At 44.7% G+C, this 9203-nt stretch overlaps 1 non-coding gene across 1 annotated transcript; it reads left to right on the plus strand.

Moving 5' to 3' along the window:
* Nucleotides 1–1039: 1039 nt before the first annotated feature.
* trnay-gua (transfer RNA tyrosine (anticodon GUA)) lies at nucleotides 1040–1129 on the plus strand. The gene is given in 2 exon segments: nucleotides 1040–1076; nucleotides 1094–1129. It is a non-coding gene; the product is annotated as a tRNA-Tyr (tRNA).
* Nucleotides 1130–9203: the final 8074 nt, after the last annotated feature.

The following is a 9203-nucleotide window of genomic DNA, read 5'->3' on the forward strand; positions in this document are numbered from 1 at the left end:
TAGAAACCAGTTGAATGTTGTGAGAGTTCCCGCCTCGCCATCTTCTTTTCCAGATCCCAAAATCCTTTGGGTGTCAAACAAAACTTCCTCAGATTCCCTCGAAACCTTTTACCCTTATTCTAAACATATAGAAGTTTTTTTTTTCAACTCTGTTCTGGGGTTGGGCACATCTCTGGTCTTTCATCATCTTTCCATCAAAATGAATCAAGATAACGGTGAATCGGCGGGGTGTCCAGTCCTGCCGAAGGGTCTCGGTCCGAACCGCCACCTGTTTATTCTTTCCCATAGATGCTGCCTGACCTGCTGAGTTCCTCCATCATTTTGTGTGTGCTGCACGGTACACTTCATCTGTAATGTGTCTGATTATGTTCATCAGTGTCAATAATCTTCTGAAGCCAACCACTCTGGAGTTAGTGCGTCAGCTTTTAACAGATACCTCATAACTGTTTCAAGAACAGCAGCCCCTGAATAGATTACAGTGATCATAGCACAACGAATAATCATTTGGTTAAAGTACATACGGACTAACTGTTTTACATTTAAGTAAAGACCATTCCTTGCCTGATGGTTTCAGGCTGATTGATGGGTACAGATGGTCTGACGGACGTCTATGATCTCATCCAAATGCTGCATAACAGTCGCAGACTGATTCTGAACAAACGTTCAGAACTTTTGAACGTAGCAAACTTATCCCACAGTAAAGTGCAGAAGAAGCTGTGAGCAATGATTAAACGGTTTGCTGTTGAACTGGTACAGACCGATGGACGGTTGGAATGCTACAGATTAACGTCTTGCACTTTAAAACAGAGTTTGATCCTGCATTAACAGGCTGTGCTTATTTTGGTGAGTGCGACCCTAGGCCAGTAGTTGAGTCTGTACATGTACAGACGCTCCTGCCAAACTGTGCTGCCCTCACTGCCCCCGACACCATCAGCCAGCAGTGATTTTGGCTAGGCTCGGGCACTTCCGGCTTTATTTAAATTACCGCGCTACGTTGGAGTCAATTATTATAGCGCTGGAGCGCGTCACCGAGCGTGTTCCTTCGATAGCTCAGCTGGTAGAGCGGAGGACTGTAGTGGACGGGTTCCTAGAAATCCTTAGGTCGCTGGTTCGATTCCGGCTCGAAGGACAATCTTTTATTCCATTCTATAATTTTTTTGTAGGGCATTGCAGACGGAAATAAGTATCATAAGTGAAACATTTTTACCACAATGTCCATTTATATTTCTGAATTAACATCGTTTGTTCACGTGGGCCGCGCATGGTCTGTACACACTATGTAGGTATAACGTAAATGCTTCCCGAGTTGTGCACGTTGTGTTCTGTGGGTTGTGCTCAAACTCAAGTTTAATTTATATTGAAAACGCTATTTCTAAGTTTAGAACAACGTGAGAAATGCTTTAAACAAAAAAGTCCTGAAGAAGGGTCTCGATCCGAAATAACGACTGTTTACTTTTTTTCCTAGACCTGCCTGGCCTGCTGAGTTTCTCGGGCATTTTGTATCTGTTGCTTTGGGACTCCAGCATCTGCGGACTTTCTTATGTTTGCGGAACACTGTAGTCTCCTGCCCTCTACCAATGGATTGTCCTGTACCGAGTCGAATCGGCTTGGGAAGTAGTGGCGTCCCTTGACGGCTTTCTATTTCTTTTGGACGTCGATCTGCTCAATCCCCTACTCTCTCGGCTTCAAGTCAAGTCCGGTCACTTTTTATTGTCATTTCGACCATAACTGCTGGTACAGTAGGCAGTAAAAATGAGACAACGTTTTCCAGGACCATGGTGCTACATGAACAATACAAAAACTACACTGAACTACGTAAAAAAACAACACAAAACTACATTAGACTACAGACCTCCCCAGGACTGCATAAAGTGCACAAAACAGTGCAGGCATTACAATAAATAATAAACAAGACAATAGGCACAGTAGAGGGCAGTAGGTTGGTGTCAGTCCAGGCTCTGGATATTGTGGAGTCTGATGGCTTGGGGGAAGAAACTGTTACATAGTCCGGTCCTGAGAGCCCGAATACTTCGGTGCCTTTTGCCAGATGGCAGGAGGGAGAAGAGTTTGTATGAGGGGTGTGTGGGGTCCTTCACAATGCTGTTTGCTTTGCGGATGCAGCATGTGGTGTAAATGTCTGTAATAGCGGGAAGAGAGACCCCGATGATCTTCTCAGCTGACCTCACTATCCGCTGCAGTGGATAGTGCAGTCACTATTCATGTGTGGAGATCATATTTTATTTTTCTTCAAATTTCTCTTCTCCCTGAAAACCCTCATTCAAGTGCACTTTATTGATTAAATATTTGGTCACCATATCTTAAGCTCTCCTTTTTAGCTTGGGAACACACACAAAATGCTGGAGAAACTCAGCAGGCCGGGCAGCATCTGTGAAACAGAGTACAGTTTATATATTAGGCTGAGACCCTTCCTTCATCAGGATAACAAAGTGGGGAAGGGGAAGAAGAAGCACTAAGTGATGGGTGAATGGGGGTGAAGTAAAGAGCTGGGAAGTTGATTGGTAAAAGAGACACAGGGCTGGAGAAAGGAGAATCTGATAGGACAGGACAGAAGGCCATGGAAGAAAGGAAAAGGGGAGAAGCACCAGAGGGAGGTGAGAGGTAAGAAGATAAGGTGAGAGAGGGAAATGGGAATGGGGAATGCTGAAGGAGAAGGAAGAAAGGCATCTCCAGAAGTTCAAGAAATCGATGTTCATGCCATCAGGGTGCAGGCTACCCAGATGGAATACAGTATAAGGTATTGCTCCCGCAACCTGAGTGACAGTGGAGGAGGCCATGTCAGAATGGGAATGGGAAGTGGAATTAAAATGGGTGGCCACTGGGAAATCCCGCTTTTTCTGGCAGACGGAGTGTAGGTGCTCGGCGAAACCATCTCCCAATCTACGTCAGGTTTCACTGATATACAGGAGACCACACTGGAAGCACCGGATAGAGTAGATGACCCCAAGAGGCTCATAGGTGAGGTGTTGCCTCATGTGGAAGGACTGTTTGGGGCCCTGAATGGTAGTGAGGGAGGAGGTGTAGGGGCAGGTGTAGCACTTGTTCTGCTTGGAAGGAGAAGTGCCGGGAGGGAGATCAGTGAGGAGGGACGAATGGACAAGTGAGTCACGTAGGGAGCAATCCCAGCGGAAAGCAAAAAGTTGGAGAGAAGGAAAGAAGCACTTGGTGGTGTTATCGCCTTGGAGGCTGCAGAGAATTATGTGCTGGATGCGGAGGCTGATGGGGTGGTAGCTGAAGACAAGTGGAACCCTATCCTTGTCAGGGTGGTAGGAGGATGGGGTGAGGGCAGGTGTGTGCAAAATGGAAGAGATGCGGTTGAGGGCAGCGTTGATGGTGGAGGAAGGGAAGCCCCTTTCTTTGAAGAAGGAGGACATCTCCCTCATTCCGGAATGAAAGGCTTCATTCTGAGAGCAGATGCGGCAGAGCTGGAGGAATTGAGAGAAAGGGACGGCATTTCTACAAGTAACAGGGCGGGAAGAGGTATAGTCCAGGTAGCTGTGAGAATCAGTGGATTTATAATTGACATCAGTAGATAAGCTGCCTCCAGAGATAGAGACAAAGAAATCGAGAAAGGGGAGGGAGGTATTGGAAATATCCACTTGGACAAGTAACCAGCATTTATTTTTATTCCCAACTGAGGTTAAGGGTGAGCTGTGGAGTTTTTGGCTAATGCACTCCCGCAATGCAGTTTTGCAGGGAATTCTGGGATTTAAATCCAAAGTCAATGAAGGATTGCAGTAGATTCTGGTTAATTGGAACACATCGGGATCTGCACATTTTGGCCCAGTTCAGCACCTATCAGAATCAGTTTCATGTCATGGCAGATGTTGTGAAATTGGTTCTTTTTTAAACAGCACTACATTGTAATGCAGAACTATTAAAAAAACTATAAATTACAATTACAATAAGAAATGCACATATATATAATGAAATTAATTAAGCAGTACAAAAAGAGAGCAAAGAAACAGCGAGGTAGTGATCATGGGTTCATAACCCGTTAAGAAATCTGACGGCAGAGGAGAAGAAGCTGTTCCTGAAACACTGACTCTGTGTATTCAAATTCCTGTACCTCCTCCTTGATGGTAGCAATGATAAAAGGGCATATCCTGGCTGATGGGGGTCTTAATGATGGTGCCAGCTTTTTGCGGTATAACCATTTGAAGTTGTCCTCAATGCTGGGAAGGCTAGTGCCCATGGCTGAGTTGAAAACCTTATGCAGCTTTTCCATTCCTGTGTAGTCTCCCCTCCATAACAGATGGCGATGCAAATTAGAACGCTCTCCACAGTGCACTTACAGAAATTTACAACAGCCAACTCCTTGGCCTTCATGCAACCCTGGATAGAAAAGATGCATATATCAGCATTCTCTTTATCGACTACATTCAATACTATCATCCCCTCTACTCTAATCAATAAGCTGCAAGAGCTCGGCCTCAATACCTCCTTCTGCCATTGGATCCTCACTTGCAGATCCCAGTCAGTTTGGGTTGGCAACAACATCTCCTCCACGATCTCCATCAGCACAGATGAACCACAAAGCTGTGTGCTTAGCCCCCTGCTCTACTCGCTTTACACTTATGACTGTGTGGCTAAGCACAGCTCCAATGCCACATTCAAGTTTGCTGATGACACTAATGTCGTAGACCAAATCAAAGGTAGTGATGAATCAGCATATTGGAGGGAGATTGAAAGTCTGGCTGAGTGGTACCATAACAGTGACCACTTACTGCGTGTCAGCAAGACTAAGGAATGGATTATTGACTTCAGTAGAGAGAAAGCGGAAGTCCATGAGTCAGTCCTCATCAGAGGCTCACAGCTGGAAATGGTCACCAACTTTAAATTCTTCAGTGTTATTATTTCAGAGGACCTCTTCTGGGTCAAGCACAGCCGCACCTCTACTTCCTTAGGAGTTTGCGGAGATACAGCATGATATCTAAAACTTTAACGAACTTCTATAGATGTGCAGTGGAAACACTCAGTGCCTTGGAATGGAAAATCCTACAAAAAGTAGTGGATACAGTCCAGTCCATCACAGCAAAAGCCCTCCCCACCATTGAGCACATCCACATAAAACGCCGTTACAGGAAAGCAGCATCCATCATCAGGGACCCCCACCACCGAGGTACCAGAGCCTTAGGACTCACAACACAGGGTTCAGGAACAGTTACTATCCCTCGACCACCAGGCTGTTCAACCAAAGGGGATAACTTCACTCAACTTCACTTGCCCCATCATTGGTTCCCACAACCAATGGACTCACTTTCAAGGACTCTTCATCTCACATTCTCGATATTTATTGCTTACTTATTTATTATTATTTATTTCTTTTTGTATTTGCACAATTTGCTCTTATGCACTCAAATTAAATGCCCAAGTTGGGTAGTCTTTTATTGATTCTGTTATGGATATTATTCTTTTGATTCATTGAGTATGCCCACACAAAAATGAATCTCAAGCTTGTAAAATTTACTTTGAAATTAAATATGCCACTGACAAGTGGTGATTCTTTGCAGCTCTGATGAAAATCATTAAATATTCCCTTTTAGGAATTTTACAGCTGAAATCTACAGTCACAGGGTACTTCACAAAATAACATCAGGTTAAGGCATATAAAAGAACTGTTGATACTCATATCTTGTGATAGCAGTGGATCCCAGACTGCAGACTCAGGTGGCGGTTGCAGTTTCCCTCAAAGAAAATTGAAGCACGGAAATCAAGCCAGTTTACAGATACAAATGAAATGCAGGAGCTTTAGATCCTCACTCCCCACTATCCTCCTAGTGAATCTGGAAAGTGAAATTGAAAGACTCGGAACAAGATTGTTGTACTAGAGGGACATCAGGAACTGTTGTGTACTTTGCTTTATGGAAACATGGTTAACCCTTGACATTTTGAATGCTGCGCTCCATTTCCCTCTCAACCCCACCCATCCTCTGCCTTCTCCCCGTAACCTTTCACATGCTGAGTAATCAAGAACCTATTAACCTCCACCTTAAATACACCCAATGACCTGGCCTCCACAGCGACCTGTGGCAATGAACTCCACAGATTCCCCACCCTCTAGCTAAAGAAATTCCTCCTCATCTCCATTCTAAAGGAACAACCCTCTATTCTGAAGCTGTTCCCTCTGGTCCTAGACTCTCCCACCATAGGAAACATCCTCTCCAAATCTACTCTATCTAAGCCTTTCAAAATTCAATAGGTTTCAATGAAATTCCCAACTCAATCTTCTAAATTCCACCAAGTAAAGCCCAGAACCATCAATTACTCCTCATCCGATAAGGCTTTCATTCATGGAATCATTCTCATGAGCCTCCTCTGAACCCTCTCCAATGTCACCTCTTCTTTTCTTAAATAACTTGGCCCAAAATTACTCACAATACTCCAAGTGAGGCCTCACCAGTGCCTTATAAACCTTCAGCATTACATCTTTTTCTTTTATATTCTAGTCCTCTCAAAATGAATGTTAACATTACATTTGCCTTCCTCACCACTGACTCCACCTGCAAGTTAACCTTTAGGGAATTCTGCATTAGGGCTCCCAAGTCCCCATGCACCCCAGATCTTTGTATTTTATCCCTGTTTTCGCTTTTATCCCTTCTACCAAAGTGCATGACTACACACTTCCCGACCTTTGCCACTTCTTGGGCCATTCTCCCCATCCAACTCCTTCTTCAGCCACCTTGTTTCCTCAATACTACCTGCTCCTCCAGCTGTCTTCATATCATCTGCAAACTTGGTCACAAAGCCATCAATTCTATCATCCAAATCATCGATATACAACATAAAAAGTGGTCCCAACATAGACCCCTGTGGAACACCACTAATCACAGGCAGCCAATCAGAAAAGGCTCCCTTTATTACCACTCTTGGCCTCCTGCCAATCAGCCAATGCTCTATCCATGCTAGAATCTTTCCTACAATACCAGGGCTCTTATCTTGTAGCCTCATGTCTGTCACCTTGTTAAAGGCCTTCTCAAATCCAAGTACACAACATCCACTGATTCTCCTTTGTCTATCCTGCTTGTTATTTCTTCAAAGAATTCCGACAGATTTGTCAGGCAAGATTTTCCCTTATACTGATTTTAGCCTATATTATAATGTGTCTTCACCTGAAGCCACATCTTTAACAATCAACTCCAACATCTTTCCCATCACTAATGTCAGTTTAACTGGCCTACAATTTATTTTCTTCTGCCTCCCTCCCTTCTTGAAGAGTGAAATGATACTTCCAGTCCTCTGGAACTATTCCAGAATATAGTGATTCGTGAAAGATCATTACTAATGCCTCCACAATCTCTTCAGCTACCTCTTTCAGAACCCTGGGGTGCAGTCCATCTGGACCAGGTGACCTACCTTCAGACCTTTCAGTTTTCCAAGTACCTTCTCCTTAGTAAGTGGAGAATGCTTTATGATTAACTCACTGTGGTACACAGATGTGGTGGTTCCGTCTCAATCCTGCTCACCCAACCTGGAACATCTAGCAGTCAAGTGTCATCCATTTTATATGCTAAGGGAGTCTTCAGCCATCATCCTGGCAACAGTGTACATTCCACCTCAGGCAGGTAGGCACTGGAGGAGCTTAGTGCTGTATTAAGCAGGCATGAAATAGTGCAGCCAGATGCCTTCCCTATCATTGCAGGGATTTCAACCAGGCCAGCTTGAAGAAGTCTCTGAACAACTACCACCAAACTATCACCTGTGGAACAGAGGAGCCAACACACTTGACCATCAATAATACTTACAGTGCCATCCTTTGCCCATACTTGGGAGAAGTCTGATCACCTGGTTGTACTTCTACTCCCAGCGAACAGGCAGAGACTAAAGACCGCAGCAGCAGTGTTGAAGGTCAAGAAGGTGTGATCAAGGAAGAAGGAGGAGCACTTACAGGACTGCCTTGAGTCAGTGGACTGGACAATATTCAGAGACTCATCCTTGAATCTGCAAAAATTTTCATTGACTTCATCAAGACCTCTGTGGATGAGTGTGTGCCTTTGAGAGCGTACTGGACATACCGAAACCAAAGGCTGTAGGTGAACAAGGAGATTCATAGTCTGCTGATAGCTGGATCTGTGGCAATCAAGACCAGCGATCCAGAACTATACAGGTACAACCTAAGGAAGGCTATTTTAAGAGTGAAAAAAACAGTTCCAATTGAAGTTAGAGATGGAATTGGATGCATGTCAGCTATGGTAGGGTTTACAGGCCATTATTTTCTACAAGGCAAAACCTAAGATCATGAATGGCTGTGATGAATTCCCAGGTTAGCTCAACACCTTTTATGCGTGCTTTGAAAGGAGGACAAAGCTACACCTGTGCAAATCCTTGAAATCTCTGTCTGAGAGGCCAACATCAGAACATCTTTCCTGAGGGTGAACCCTCACAAACTGTTAGGCCCTGATGGTGTATCTTGGAGGGCTCTGTGCCACCCAACTGGCGTGAGTGTTCAAGGACATCTTCAATCTCTGACTGCTGCACTCAGAGGTTCCCACCCGCTTCAAAAGGTCAATGATCATAATGGTGCCCAAGAAGAGCAGGGTGAGCGAGCTTAATGACTATCATCCAGCTGCACTCACATCTACAGTGATGAAGCGCTTTGAGAGGTTGGTCATGGCCAGAATCAATTCTTGCCTAAGCAAGGACCTGGACCCACAGCAATTTGCCTATCGTCACAATAGGTCTACAGTAGTTGCAATCTTACTGGCTCTCCACTTGGCCTTGGATCACCTGGACAATACTAATACCTACATCAGGCTGCTGGTTATTGATTGAAGCTCAGCGTTCAACACCATGTCGTCCTCAGTTCTAACCAGCTCCTACACCTGGGCCTCTGCCCTTTGCAACTGGATCCTTGACGGGCTCATTGGGAAACCACAGTCAGTGCAGATCAGAAATAACATCTCCTTGCTCACAATCAGCACTAGTGCACCTCAAGGACATGTGCTTAGCCCATTGCTCTACTCTCTCTAAACCCACGACTGTGTGGCTAGGCACAGCTCAAACACCATCTATAAATTTGCTGATGACACAACTATTGTTGGCAGATTTTCAGATAGTGACAAGGAGGCGTACAGGAGTAAGATAGATCAGCTGGTAGAGTGGTGTCACAATAGCAATGTTGCACTCGACATCAGTAACACCAAGGAATTGATTTTGGACTTCAGGAAGGGAAGTTGAGGGAACAC

This window comes from Mobula hypostoma, chromosome 1, assembly GCF_963921235.1.
Source record: "Mobula hypostoma chromosome 1, sMobHyp1.1, whole genome shotgun sequence".
Taxonomy (NCBI): domain Eukaryota; kingdom Metazoa; phylum Chordata; class Chondrichthyes; order Myliobatiformes; family Myliobatidae; genus Mobula; species Mobula hypostoma.